This window comes from Triticum dicoccoides, chromosome 6A, assembly GCF_002162155.2.
Source record: "Triticum dicoccoides isolate Atlit2015 ecotype Zavitan chromosome 6A, WEW_v2.0, whole genome shotgun sequence".
Lineage (NCBI taxonomy): Eukaryota > Viridiplantae > Streptophyta > Magnoliopsida > Poales > Poaceae > Triticum > Triticum dicoccoides.
The window spans coordinates 181,059,751-181,074,967 of record NC_041390.1 but is presented as its reverse complement, the minus strand read 5'-3'; positions in this window follow the sequence as shown (position 1 = coordinate 181,074,967).

Below are 15,217 nucleotides of genomic sequence, written 5' to 3'. Positions count from 1 at the left end.
TCATAAATGAGGTTCAATCCGCTACCTCCATCCATGAGTACCTTGGTGAGGCGAAAGCCGTCCACTATAGGACTGAGTACCAATGCGGCTGGTGCTCGAGCTGTTCGGAATTTAGGTTCGTTGCTGGCATTAAAGGTAATAGCCGTGTCACTCCATGGGTTTATTGTTGCTACTTGATAGACTTCGGTGAAGCTGCGGAGTGTTCTTTTTCACATTTTATTTGATGCGAAAGTCTCAAAGACTATTAAGACTGTACTGGAGTCCCTGAGGTGGCTTTCTGCGGCCTCCGGAATTAGGAGATCTTCGCCCCTTTTGGCCACCTGCCGGAGTATCCAACATGCTCTAAGGCTATGAGTTGGTGTGGCGTCCTCTGTACTATGAATTTTACAGGGTCCATTAAGCCATTCCTCCAGTACGGTTCCATACCCTGTAGAGGGTTTTGGTTTTTTGGTTTTTAACCCGGGTGTCTGATGATGATGCACCCTTTTATTTCGGACGGGGTTTCTATTCAGGGCCGGATTGTCCCAAAATTTAGTTTCGGTTTTCCGGGCGCTTTCCATCGCATAGTACTTTTGTACTATGGACGCCAAGTCAGCGAAGCGTGTAAGATCACAATGAACCGTGGCGTTGAGGATTCCCTTGTCCGTGCAATTATTGCAGAAGATTGAGATTGCGTTTTCCTCGCGGCAGTCCTTTATCCTGTTCATAACCAGGAGGAACCTTGCCCAGTAATGATGTATTGTTTCTTCGGGCTTTTGCCTGATTTGGGATAGATTGCTTATGTTCGGGCGGGTGGGTGGAACTAAATCCGGAACTTCACCCAATCTAAGACTCAGGGGCCAAGGAGTTTCCGAACTCTAAGGTTTGGATTCTTGGATGTTGTCCAGTGAATCTAGCCCATTGCCTGATTCTAAGTTCAGGTCTTGAGTTACATCCTCCCCTCCGCGGGTATCCGGCTTGGAGGGATCTGGAATCCGTACGTAGCTAGTCCTTAAGATAGATGAAGAGTCGCTGCACTGTGCCTCTACTACAGCAACGTGATGGGTGACTTGGGGAGAATTAATTTCTCTTAGATCGGGTTTAAGCCCAACCTGGTCATAATCCGTAGTGACCCCCAGGGTGGCGATGCGATCCAAGAGCTTGTTTACGGAAGAGAGCTCCATTGGATCTAACTGCTCGATGAGTTCCGAGCTGACGTAAAGATTGCTTTTGATGACCCGAGAGGTCACCGTCGGCGCAACGGCCAAACATGCGGTCATGAGAAAACCGCCTAGCCGGAGAGTTTGGCCGACAGCCAAGGCTCCCTTAGTAACGGCACCGTCTTTAAAGACGGGAAGAGGCATCCTTCCTGATTGCGACGACACAGAGGAACTCTCAATGAAAGCACCAATGTTGGTGTCAAAACCGGCGGATCTCGGGTAGGGGGTCCCGAACTGTGCGTCTAGGCCGGATGGTAACAGGAGACAAGGGACACAATGTTTTACCCAGGTTCGGGCCCTCTTAATGGAGGTAAAACCCTACGTCCTGCTTGATTAATATTGATGATATGGGTAGTACAAGAGTAGATCTACCACGAGATCAAGGAGGCTAAACCCTAAAAGCTAGCCTATGGTATGATTGTTGTATGATGAAGTTGTCCTACGGACTAAAACCCTCCGGTTTATATAGACACCGGAGAGGGTTAGGGTTACACAAAGTCGGTTACAATGGTAGGAGATCTTGAATATCCGCATCTCCAAGCTTGCCTTCCATGCCAAGGAAAGTCCCATCCGGACACGGGACGGAGTCTTCAATTTTGTATCTTCATAGTCGTGGAGTCCGGCTGAAGGTATAGTCCGGCTACCCGAACACCCCCTAATCCAGGACTCCCTCACATCACATGCAATCAAATAGTGACATGATATGGCCAATATCATTTGCTCCTTTTGATCTCCATCTTCGGGGCTCCATGATCATCGTTGTCACCGGCATGACACCATGATCTCCATCATCATGATCTCCATCATCGTGTCTTCTTGAAGTTGTCTCATCATCTATTACTTCTACTACTATGGCTAACGCTTTAGCAATAAAGTAAAGTAATTACATGACGTTTATGTTGACACGCAGGTCATAAATAAATGAAGACAACTCCTATGGCTCCTACCGGTTGTCATACTCATCTACATGCAAGTCGTGATTCCTATTACAAGAACATGATCATCTCATACATCACATATATCATTCATCACATCCTTTGGCCATATCACATCACAAAACACTTGCTGCAAAAACAAGTTAGACGTCCTCTAATTGTTCTTGCAAGTTTTTACGTGGCTGCTATAGGTTTCTAGCAAGAACGTTTCTTACCTACGCCAAAACCACAAAGTGAATTGCCAATTTCTATTTACCCTTCATAAGGACCCTGTTCATCGAATCCGATCCGACTAAAGTGGGAGAGACAGACACCCGCCAGCCACCTTATGCAACTAGTGCATGTCAGTCGGTGGAACCAGTCTCACGTAAGCGTACGTGTAAGGTCGGTCCGGGCCGCTTCATCCCACGAAGCCGCCGAATCAAGATAAGACTAGTAACGGCAAGCAAATTGACAATATCGACGCCCACAACTACTTTGTGTTCTACTCGTGCATAGTAACTATGCATAGACCTAGCTCATGATGCCACTGTTGGGGAACGTAGCAGAATTTTAAAATTTTCTACGCATCACCAATATCAATCTATGGAGTCATCTAGCAACGATGGAGAGAGGAGTGCATCTACATACCCTTGTAGATCGCGCGCGGAAGTGTTCAAGAGAAACGAGGTTGATGGAGTCGTACTCGACGTGATCCAAATCACCGATGACCAAGTGCCGAATGGACGACACCTTCGTGTTCAACACACGTACAGTTGGGAAGACGTCTCCTCCAACTTGATCCAGCAAGGGGGGAGGAGAGGTTGGTGAAGATCCAGTAGCACGACGGCATGGTGGTGGAAGCAACGGTGATCTCGGCAGGGCTTCGCCAAGCGCAGGGAGACGGAGGAGTGTCACGGGAGGGAGAGGGAGAGGCCAGGGGCTTGGGTGCGGCTGCCCTCCCTCCCCCCACTATATATAGGGTGCCTAGGGGGGCGCCGGCCCTAGGAGATCTAATCTCCTAGGGGGGGCGGCGGCCAAGGGGGTGCCTTGCCCCCCAAGGCAAGGGTGGCGCCCCCCACCCCTAGGGTTTCCAACCCTCGGCGCAGGGGGAGGCCCAAGGGGGCGCACCAGCCCACTAGGGGCTGGTTCCCCTCCCACTTCAGCCCATGGGCCCTCCGGGATAGGTGGCCCCACCCGGTGGACCCCCCGGGACCCTTCCGGTGGTCCCGGTATAATACCGATTACCCCTGAAACTTTCCCGATGGCCGAAACTTGACTTCCTATGTAAATCTTCACCTCCAGACCATTCCAGGACTCCTCGTGATGCCTGGGATCTCATCTGGGACTCCGAACAACTTTCGGGTTACCGTATGCTAATATCTCTACAACCCTGGCGTCACCGAACCTTAAGTGTGTAGACCCTACGGGTTCGGGAGACATGCAGACATGACCGAGACGTTTCTCCGGTCAATAACCAACAGCGGGATCTGGATACCCATGTTGGCTCCCACATGATCCACGATGATCTCATCGGATGAACCACGATGTCGAGGATTCAATCAATCTGTATACAATTCCCTTTGTCAATCGGTACGTTACTTGCCCGAGACTCGATCGTCGGTATCCCAATACCTAGTTCAATCTCGTTACCGACAAGTCACTTTACTCGTGCCATAATGCATGATACCGTGATCAACCACTTGGTCACATTGAGCTCATTATGATGATGCATTACCGAGTGGGCCCAGAGATACCTCTCCGTCATATGGAGTGACAAATCCCAGTCTCGATTCGTGCCAACCCAACAGACACTTTCGGAGATAACTGTAATGTACCTTTATAGTCACCCAGTTACGTTGTGACGTTTGGCACACCCAAGGCACTCCCACGGTATCCGGGAGTTGCACAATCTCATGGTCTAAGGAAATGATACTTGACATTCGGAAAAGCTACAGGAAACGAACTACACGATCTTTGAGCTATGCTTAGGATTGGGTCTTGTCCATCACATCATTCTCCTAATGAGGTGATCCCGTTATCAATGACATCCAATGTCCATAGTCAGGAAACCATGACTATCTTTTGATCAACGAGCTAGGCAACTAGAGGCTCACTAGGGACGTGCTGTGGTCTATGTATTCACACATGTATTACGATTTCCTGATAACACAATTATAGCATGAACAATAGACAATTATCATGAACAAAGAAATATAATAATAACCATTTTATTATTGCCTCTAGGGCATATTTCCAACAGCTACTTCGGGCATGGACGGAGGTTCGATCCCGTAAATGCCCGCGCCCATCCCTTGACCTGGCGGTCGCTGGCACGCGCGCCTGGCAGCACTCTTCGGACCGGCCGCCAACCCACATGGCCAATCCAGGGCGGGAGGCCTTCTTAAGCCATTTCGAGGGTCGTTGCTTCTGTTTACTCAGCAAGCACCATCGCCGTCGAGACTATAGAGATCCAATTCATTGCATCATCTATGAGCTCCCAGACCACTTTGGCAGAGAGTGCCCGCAAAATCCCAAGAACGGCGGCCCTGGTGTTAGAGCTTCAAATCGCTTCGGTCTGGTGCCTCCCGGGCACCGGTGAGGCCGCGTCTCTGCTTCCCTTCGACGGCCCCTGCATCGACGCTGACTCCGTCTTCAACTAGCATGGCAGCCTAGCTCAGCCTCGTCGATCCGGCGCGCAGGCCCCGCGTCAGCCACTCGGTGGCTGTCTCCTCACAGTCTGCCGAGCAAGCCATCTTCTTCATTCGGCACCACGCGATGACGCTGCGAGTGGTGGGGTTTCAACTACGCCTCCCCCATGGCGATTGGGAGGGTGTTGGAGGAGCGGTTCTACATCCAGCAGTGCCACCTGCGCATCACCTCGCACCACCCTGAGGACTACTTCGTCGTCTTCACCCAACCGACCCACCACTGCAACATCGTCCGGCTAGGCTCCGTGCACGTCAAGGGCGTCGACTTCTGCATCGAGCCGTGGATGGAGAATGATCACACCACCTTCGACACCTTGAACATCCACGTCTACTGCATCATGGAGGACATCCCCATGCAGTACTGGTCCCTGGAGGGAGCCGAGGAGATCTCCGGCAAGCTGGTGTGCGTCGACCGCCTTGACAGCCGCACACTTGAACGCGGCCACACGAAGATGTTCGCATGTTGGGTGTGGGTGTGGGACATGGCACACATACCCACCAAGCACACATTCTGGCAGCTCCTATGCGACGCGGGGTGGGTCGAGGAGATGAATGGATTCTCGCTGTCGGACCGCAGAGTTGCACCACTGCCCGGTGCTATGCAACACTAGATGTTGATCCATGTTGATCGAGTGGAAGGTTGGACGAGGTGCTCCCCAAGCTCCTTGCACTCGGTCCAAAGTAGTCTACCATTCTTCGACTCCAACATTGAGGACGGGAAGATGCCGCTGGTGTACCCTTGCACCTGGACCATGAAAGTTGAAGACAGACAACACCCGGAGCGACACCGACCCTAGCAGCAGCCCCTACTGGTGAGCTTGGGCTGCAGGGGCATGCCACGGAGTGAGCTGCGCCGCGGCCAAGATGGAGACGGGTCTGGTAGGCGGTTCCAAGAGGGACATGCTACTGGGATGTGGGCGCAGCTCACAGCAAGCACCAGCCAAGGATGCGGCCAAGGACAAGGCCCCTGTGGAGAGGCAATGCAACCACTCGCCACCCTAAAGACGTTGCAATGGAGACGGCAGGGGACGCAAAAGCTCCCACTCTAGAAAGGATGTTGCTCCTGCCCCTGACGCTGATCCACGAGGCTCCAAGATGCAAACCATGGCCGGCGACGACGCCATTGACACTTTCTTTGCCAATGCCAAGCACCCAACCAAGATGAGAGACCGCATTGACTACATGGCGGCCGAGCTGGTCGCGGCTCCCCTTCAGTTCTCAGAGAAGCCAGGCGAGGTGCAGGCCAAGGCAACATGGCCATCTGATGTTTCTGGGCCAACCCTGGCTGGTCCAATGTCCAGCCCGGGTCAGTTCAACTGCCACACACCGCAACCTGCTCACATGGTGGAGGTCTCGCTTAGTGCTGTAACACAGCGGGTGTGCGCTCTGGAATTCCAAGGCGCCGGTGCTGCTCCTGAAGGAAATATGCCCTAGAGGCAATAATAAAGTTGTTATTTATATTTCCTTATATCATGGTAAATGTTTATTATTCATGCTAGAATTGTATTAACCGAAAACTTAGTACATGTCTGAATACATAGACAAACAGAGTGTCACTAGTATGCCTCTACTTAACTAGCTCATTGAATCAATGATGGTTATGTTTCCTAACCATAGACATGAGTTGTCATTTGATTAACGGGATCACATCATTAGAGAATGATGTGATTGACTTGACACATCCGTTAGTTTAGCATGATGATCGTTTAGTTTGTTGCTATTGCTTTCTCCATAACTTATACGTGTTCCTATGACTTGACCCATCCGTTAGCTTAGCACGAAGAATTTTTCAATGAAAGACCTCGGTCAAGCAGCTTATATATTGGGAATCAAGATCTATAGAGATAGATCAAGACGCTTAATTAGACTTTCACAAAGCACATACCTTGATAAAGTTTTGAAGAAGTTCAAAATGGACCGGGCAAAGAAAGGGTTCTTGCCTGTCTTACAAGGTGTGAAGTTGAGTCAAACTCAATGCCCGACCACTACAGAAGATAGAGAGAAAATGAAAGTCCTTCCCTATGCTTCAGCCATAGGTTCTATCATGTATGCAATGTTGTGTACCAGACCTGATGTGTGCCTTGCTATTAGTTTAGCAGGGATGTACCAAAGTAATCTAGGAGTGGATCACTGGACAGCGGTCAAGAACATCCTGAAATACATGAAAAGGACTAAGGATATGTTTCTCGTATATGGAGGTGACAAAGAACTCATCGTAAATGGTTATGTCGATGCAAGCTTTGACACTGATCCAGATGACTCTAAGTCACAAACCGGATATGTATTTTTGGTGCGGTTCCAAGCAGAGTGTCATGGTGGGATCTACATGTGAAGCGGAGTACATAGCTGCTTCGGAAGAAGCAAATGAAGGAGTCTAGATGAAGGAGTTCATATCCGATCTAGGTGTCATACCTAGTGCATCGGGTCCAATGAAAATCTTTTGTGACAACACTGGTGCAATTTCCTTGGCAAAGGAATCCAGATTTCACAAAAGAACCAAGCACATCAAGAGGCGCTTCAATTCCATCCACGATCAAGTCAAGGAGGGAGACTTAGATATTTGCAAGATACATACGGATCTGAATGTTGCGGACCCGTTGATTAAGCCTCTGTCACGAGCAAGACATGATCAGCACCAAGACTCCATGGGTGTTAGAATCATTACAATGTAATCTAGATTATTGACTCTAGTGCAACTGGGAGACTGAAGGAAATATGCCCTAGAGGCAATAATAAAGTTGTTATTTATATTTCCTTATATCATGATAAATGTTTATTATTCATGCTAGAATTGTATTAACCGGAAACTTAGTACATGTCTGAATACATAGACAAACAGACTGTCACTAGTATGCCTCTACTTGACTAGCTCGTTGAATCAATGATGGTTATGTTTCCTAACCATAGAAATGAGTTGTCATTTGATTAACGGGATCACATCATTAGAGAATGATTTGATTGACTTTATCCATCCGTTAGCTTAGCACGACGATCGTTTAGTTTGTTGCTATTGCTTTCTCCATAACTTATACATGTTCCTATGACTATGAGATCATGCAACTCTCGAATACCGGAGGAACACTTAGTGTGCTATCAAACGTCACAACGTAACTGGGTGACTATAAAGATGCTCTACAAGTGTCTCCGATGGTGTTTGTTGAGTTGGCATAGATCGAGATTAGGATTTGTCACTCCGAGTATCGAAGAGGTATCTCTGGGCCCTCTCGGTAATGCACATCACTATAAGCCTTACAAGCAATGTGACTAATGAGTTAGTTACAGGATGATACAATATGGAACGAGTAAAGAGACTTGCCGATAACGAGATTGAACTAGGTATTGAGATACCGACGATCGAATCTCGGGCAAGTAACATACCGATGACAAAGGGAACAACATATATCGTTATGCGGTTTGACCGATAAAGATCTTCGTAGAATATGTGGGAGCCAATATGAACATCCAGGTTCCTCTATTGGTTATTGACCGGAGACTTGTCTCAGTCATGTCTACATAGTTCTCGAACCCGTAGGGTCCGCACGCTTAACGTTCAGTGATGATCGGTATTATGAGTTTATGTGTTTTGATGTACCGAAGATAGTTTGGAGTCCCGGATGTGATCACGGACATGACGAGGAGTCTCGAAATAGTCGAGACATAAAGATTGATATATTGGATGACTATATTCGGACACCAGATGAGTTTCGGGGGTCACGGGATAATTATCGGAGTGTCGAGGGGTTATCGGAACCCCGAGGGGGCTAATGGGCCAACATGGGCCTTAGTGGAGAGAAAGAGGGCCGGCCAAGTCAGCGCCGCACGCCCCTCACCCTCTAGTCTAAATTGGACTAGGGAATGGGGGCGGCGCCCCCCTTTCCTTCTCTTCTCTCCCTCTCCTTCCTTCCCCCCTTCCTCCTCCTAGTAGGGCTAGGAAAGGGGAGTCCTACTCCTACTAGGAGGAGGAGGACTCCTCTCCTGGCGTGCCTCAAGGGTCGGCCAGCCTCCCCCCTTGCTCCTTTATATACGAGGGCAGGGGCACCCTAGAACACACAAGTTGATCATTGATTCCTTAGCCGTGTGTGGTGCCCCCCTCCACCATAATCCACCTCGGTCATATTGTCATAGTGCTTAGGCGAAGCCCTGCGCCGGTAGCTTCATCATCACCGTCATCACATCGTCGTGCTAACTAAGCTCTCCCTCGACACTCAGCTGGATCGAGAGTTCGTGGGACGTCACCGAGCCGAACGTGTGCAGATCGCGAAGGTGCCGTACTTTCGGTACTAGGATCGGTCAGATCGTGAAGACGTACGACTACATCAACCGTGTTGTCATAACGCTTCCGCTTACGGTCTACGAGGGTACATGGACAACACTCTTCCCCTCTCGTTGCTATGCATCACCATGATAGATCTTGCGTGTGCGTAGGAATTTTTTTGAAATTACTGCATTCCCCAACAGCTCCGGCCCCTCGCCGCCTCTTCAAGGACGTCGAGCCACCACTGCTCGCTGCTGCGCTCCTGCCCCGCCCGTCAGCACCGCCAAAATCCAGAGCGGCCTTGGTGCCAGTACGCCAAAGTGCCTGCCAGGCCAAGAGTGCGCACCTGGGGCCGATGGCAAACCGCGCTGCTCTTCGCCTCGTCAAGGAGCTTGGCGTGCTCGGTCCAAATGACAGGATGACCAAGAAAGTTGTAGACGCCCTGATCAAGTGCTTCGACGAGCCTCTCTCTGAAGCGGACATCAGTGTCATTGTCGGGCTCACACGTCTGAACAAAGATGCCTTGCTGGTGGCAGCCGACCTTGTGGGGCCAGATGGATATGCAGATGAGGCCAATGTTTAGTGATGATAGTTCGACCCTACAATTGTATTAGTCTCCGATGGCAGCTGGCCTTAAGCTGGCTTGAGTTAGGTTCAGTAGTTTTAGAATCAGTTTTAGTTCGGACGTTAGCTCGGCGACGGTGTATTCTAGGGCCTATTGGTGGTCACCGCTACTCCCATGCTAGTTGGATGGTGTATTTTCCTAGCCTTGTGCCCAATAGTAATGATAGTCATTGGAGAAATCATATGTGTCCCCATGAATGACAACCCACCAATTCTGTGTTGGAACGTCCACGGCCTCAACTCATATGCGAAGCGATCCGCAGTAGGCAAAGTAGTTGCATCCCTTAGAACCACTATACTCTGTCTCGAGGAGACTAAGATCGACGCTTGGGACCCGCAACTAGTTAGAGAAATCAGTGGCGCAAACCTATTGGGATGCATCATCCTGCCGGCCATCAGTACCAAAGGAGGAGTGGCGATCCTCTAGAACCTGGATGTGGCAAGGATAACCTCACATGCTGTGGGGGCATTCGTGATCATGACCAAAGTTGACCTCCTGCAGGCCAGCAATAGTTTTTGGCTGACCTCCGTCTACGGCCGTGTGGATGCAACATGTCATGATGCTTTCCTCCCTGAAATCGCTGCCTCTGCACCACCACCGAGTGAGCCCTGGCTGATCAACGGAGATTTCAATATGATCTACGAATCAAGAGACAAGAACAACCTCAACATCAACCGAAGAGTTATGGGCAAATTTCGAGCTGCCATTGACGCTGTAGGACTGAAGGGAATGAAGTGCAAAAACGTGTGTTTTACATGGAGTAATGAGAGAGAAAGACCTACTCTAGTAAGTATTGACAAGTTCTTTTGCAACACAAGCTAGGAGCTCCTGTTTCCCCCCTACGCGCTTATGGCAACGTCGACTGCCTGCTCAGATCACTGTCTGCTGCTGCTCGCAGACATGACTGCCCCCCCACGACGAGCGCACTTCAGATTCAAAGCCTTATGGCCAAAGTTCCCTCACTATGCTGAAATCGTAGACCGAGTTTGGAGCAAACCCGTCAACCACCCATGTGCGTTTGCCAGGCTAAAGATCAGAATGGACCGGACTGCAAAAGACCTCAGCATATGGAGCAAATCCCTCTTCAGTGATGCGAAGATGCAGTTCCACATAGCCATGGAGGTTATCCTGCGCCTTGATGTGGCGCAAGAAAGGAGAGCCCTATCCACTGCCGAGTTCAACCTTAGAAAGATGCTAAAACAACGGCTACTAGGTCTGGCGACAATCGAGCGAGCAAGGAGGCACGCGTCCAGGGTAACATGGCTCAAAGCAGGAGATGCAAGCATAAAGTTCTTTCATGCAAAGATGTGCTCGCGGCATAAAAAAAAATTCATTCACTCCCTACACACTGACGCCATCATTGCCACCACGTATGCAGAGAAGGACTAGCTGATCACCAAACATTTCAGTTCTGTGCTCGACACAAAGTCCCCACGATCAATGGCGGTGGACTGAGAGCAGCTCCACCTCCAGTTGGTACAGAACAGAGGGCTGGATAACCCCTTCACTACTGAAGAGGTGAGGGCCGAAATTAAGGACTCACCGACAGAAAAGGCACCAGGGCCTGATGGTTTCATCAGAGTTTTCTTCAGAACAAGTTGGAATACGATCAAAGGACATCATGCAAGCTTTTGATCAGTTCTACAGGATTGCTGGAGGCAATCTCATGTAGCTGAACACCGCTCTAGTTGCCCTAATTCCAAAAAAAGACGGAGCTGACAAGATCTTCGATTCAGACCTATTGGCCTAATTCACTCCATAGCAAAGTTAGTGGCAATGGTCTTGTCCATTAGCCTGGCTGCTGTAGTAAATGACATCATCTCGCCAGCGCAATCTGCTTTCCTCAGCTCAAAAGGCATCCATGACAGCTTCTTATATGTTGAAAACATGGTCAGATTGCTCCACGGGAAGAGAAAACCAGCCTTGCTCTTAAAGCTAGATATTGCTAGAGCGTTTGACAACGTCTCCTGGGAGTACCTCCTGGACCTCCTACAGGCGCTTGGATTCAGTACCAGATGGAGAGACTGGATCTCCTGGCTGTTGTTGACATCTTCTTCCTCCTTCATATTGAATGGTCGGCAGGGACCTGCGATCACCCATCGTTGGGGCCTTCGGTAGGGTGACCCCCTGTCGCCTTTACTCTTAATTATAGCGATTGATGCTCTGCACTGGCTCATTGAGAAGGCTACTAAAGAAAACTTACCGTCGCCGCTTCCTGGAAGAGATGTCAAGCTCCGTGTTAGCCTATATGCAGATGATGTTGTGCTTTTCGCCAACCCGGACAAGACGAAGATTGATACCTGCATGCTCATCCTAGATGATTTTGGTTGTGCTTCGGGACTTAGGATAAATCCACTGAAATCAACGGCAACACCCATCAGATGTGAAGACCTCAACCTCGATGAGATCCTGCAGAATTTTGGTGGCTCAATCTCTAAATTCCCGCTGTGCTATCTTGGATTTCAAATCACAATGTCTCGTTTGCGCTTGGTCCAGCTTCAGTTCATATTGGATCATATGAATGCAAGGCTGGCCGGATGGAAGGGACGGTTAATGTCCATTGCTGGCAGATGGGTGCTAGTGCGCTGCGTTCTCAGTGATCTGCCCACGTTCGCGGTCACGGTCCTGAAAGTGCCCAAAAAGTTCTTTAAGGAAGTGGACAAAGCGCAGAGACATTTTCTCCGGGCACAAGAAAAAGAGCTAATAGGTGGAAAATGCAAGGTGAACTGGCCGGCTATCTGCTCTCCAATCGACCAAGGAGGTCTTGGGATACATGACCTACAGAATTTCAGCTCAGCATTGAGGCTGTGCTGGCTATGGAACTCATGGATACACCAGGATCGACCATGGGTAGGAACTGAAATCCCATGCGAGGATAAGGAAAGGCAACTTTTTAGTGCTGCAACCTCGGTGACATTGGGCAATGGTGCTTTGGCCTCTTTTCTGGAACTGCCAGAGATTTCCATTCCCACAATTGTTCAAGCATTCGAGAAGAAAAACAAAACAGTCAAAGCTGCTCTCTCTGAAGATACATGGATTTCAGACTTCGCCCATGGAAACACAAGCAATCTTCTTCATGAATTTGTGGCCCTCAGAAGATGGCTCACATCATCTGGTATCTCATTGCGTGAAGACCATGAAGATAGCATCAAATGGAAATTCTCTGATGATGGTACCTATAACATGGCCTCAGCTTACAAGATGCAGTTCGAAGGGCACACCAAATCACCATTCAAAAAGCTCTTGGGACAGCTTGGGCACCGGGGGGCATAACATTCTTTGCCTGGCTCCTCCTCAAAGACCACCTATGGTGCAATGACCATTTACAGAGACGAGGCTGGCCAAACCAGTACTTCTGCCAGTGCCGTCTTCGAAACCTTGAATCATCAACTCATCTTTTCTGGCATTGCAATGTGGCACTTGCTGTATGGAGACGAGCAGCCACCTGGGTCGGATGCCAGGGTTTTGACATGCACGACCGATGCCCCAACGCCAAGTCAAGTGATATCTTCCTGGCCATGATTGAAGCAACACCATCGATTTACAGGAAGGCCATGAAAACACTCACCATGCTCATATTATGGAAGATTTAGCAGGAAAGAAATGAGTGCACTTTCAGAGCAAAGATTGCTTCAGAAACGGACATTGTCACTGTTATAAGGATAGAGCTTGAACTTTGGAGACATGCAGGAGTCAACTGCATCGAGCCCCCTTTTGGGGATATAGCTGTGAGGGATTAGCTCAGAGTGTACTATGCCTCCGGGGTTGTTTTCCTTCTTTCCCCTTTTATCCTTGATCTACGGATCGCTGCCACCCTTTGTATTTTCTCCATACTTCTCCATGCTATGATAAATGAAAATGCCAGCCATCAGTTGGAACTTTCAGAAAAAAGTCTATTGGAAGCAGAAGTTCGCAAAACAGGAGTAGAAGTTGGCATAGTTATGTTATATCTCTAATGCGGATAGTATATAAACTTCGGCATATGGTTGTCTTGTGCTACATGAGTTGCCAATTAAGATATTCACTAGCAGGGCATCGTTAAGATTTTGTTGGAATATTTTTTACGACCGTTTTATTGCAGCTATTATAGTATTCCATACATTACTGAAAAAATAATCCATACATTCCTGAGTTTTCACATTTTTTTCTTTGCCTCCCTTGCTTCCTTCCTCTTCCGTTGTTTAGAACCCACAAAATCATAATGGTACGAACCTTCTTAACATCTACTCCCTCCATCCATATATATAGGGCCTAATGCATTTTTTGATATTACCTTTGACTATTGCTAAGATTAAATGTATGAGATATATAATATGAAAATTATCTCATTGGAACCTTTCACGTACAAATTTGATGGTATGATTCGTGTAACTTGCATGTCATATTTTGCTGCTCTAATGTGTGATCAAAGTTAGCATCGAAAAACACATCAGGCCCTATTTAGATGGATAGAGGGAGTAACATAATCCTACAAAAACTAATAATCAGCTTAAATAACTTATCCATCAATAGCTAACATGCTCGCATCAAAATAAACCAAACAAAGATATGCACAATAATATTAATTTCAGGTTTCAAAATCCAGGTCAAACATGATTCATGGCTATGATAATTGTATCACATGATTGAAATATTACCCTTACATATAGTGTGATTTATATCACACGATCAAACTACTACTACATTTACATACAGTTGCATCCATCATAATATTATAGTGCCAAAATAGATGGACATAGTAGCGCGCACCTACAACGGAGTAGTATCTTTTTTTTCCCTGGTTTAGCTTATGTGCTATCAGGTTGGCTTTCTGGAGTCTTTGTGGTTGATGGTTTGAAGTCGAGTAAGTATTTTAATAAAATTTTAAAATCCATTAATATGAACAGATAAATCATGAACTAACTTATTAAAATGTTTCTATCCTGTTGCAACGGTCCATTAGAGCAACTTCAATGGGGCGACCCATTTCGTCCGTGGCCGTTCGTTTGGGTTGGCGCAGACGAAAAAGCGGCCCAACGCGCCGACCCAAACGGACACGCGTCTGTTTTTTGTCCGCGGGCGATCCATTCTCGACCCATTTTTGAGTCTGATTTGCGTCAGCGCGGACACGCGATGGACGCGTGCGCGGTCGCCTACTCCTGTCCCTGGGCCCGCTGGTCTGTGGCACATTGTCCTCCCTCCACCCAGCCAACAAGCAACCCTCGCCCCCTGCCTCCTCCGTCACCGACGCTACCGCCCATTTTTGCGGCGACTCTTCCAGTTGCCGCCGCCTCCACATCCGCCCAGCAACGCCGCCCCTGCCCCCAGCCGCCCGCCGTCGCCGGGGAGCAAACTAGTTCCCGCCGCCGGTTTCCACACCGCACAGCCGCCCCGCGACCAAGAAGACGCCTCACCGGCCCCGCCACATACGAACGGCACGCTAGTCGGACGTCGTCACACTCGTCGGATGCCGGCAGGGCAGCTGGCCGGTCTGTGGGTGACACGTCTCCCCTCGCCGGCCGTCTCCTTCTTCA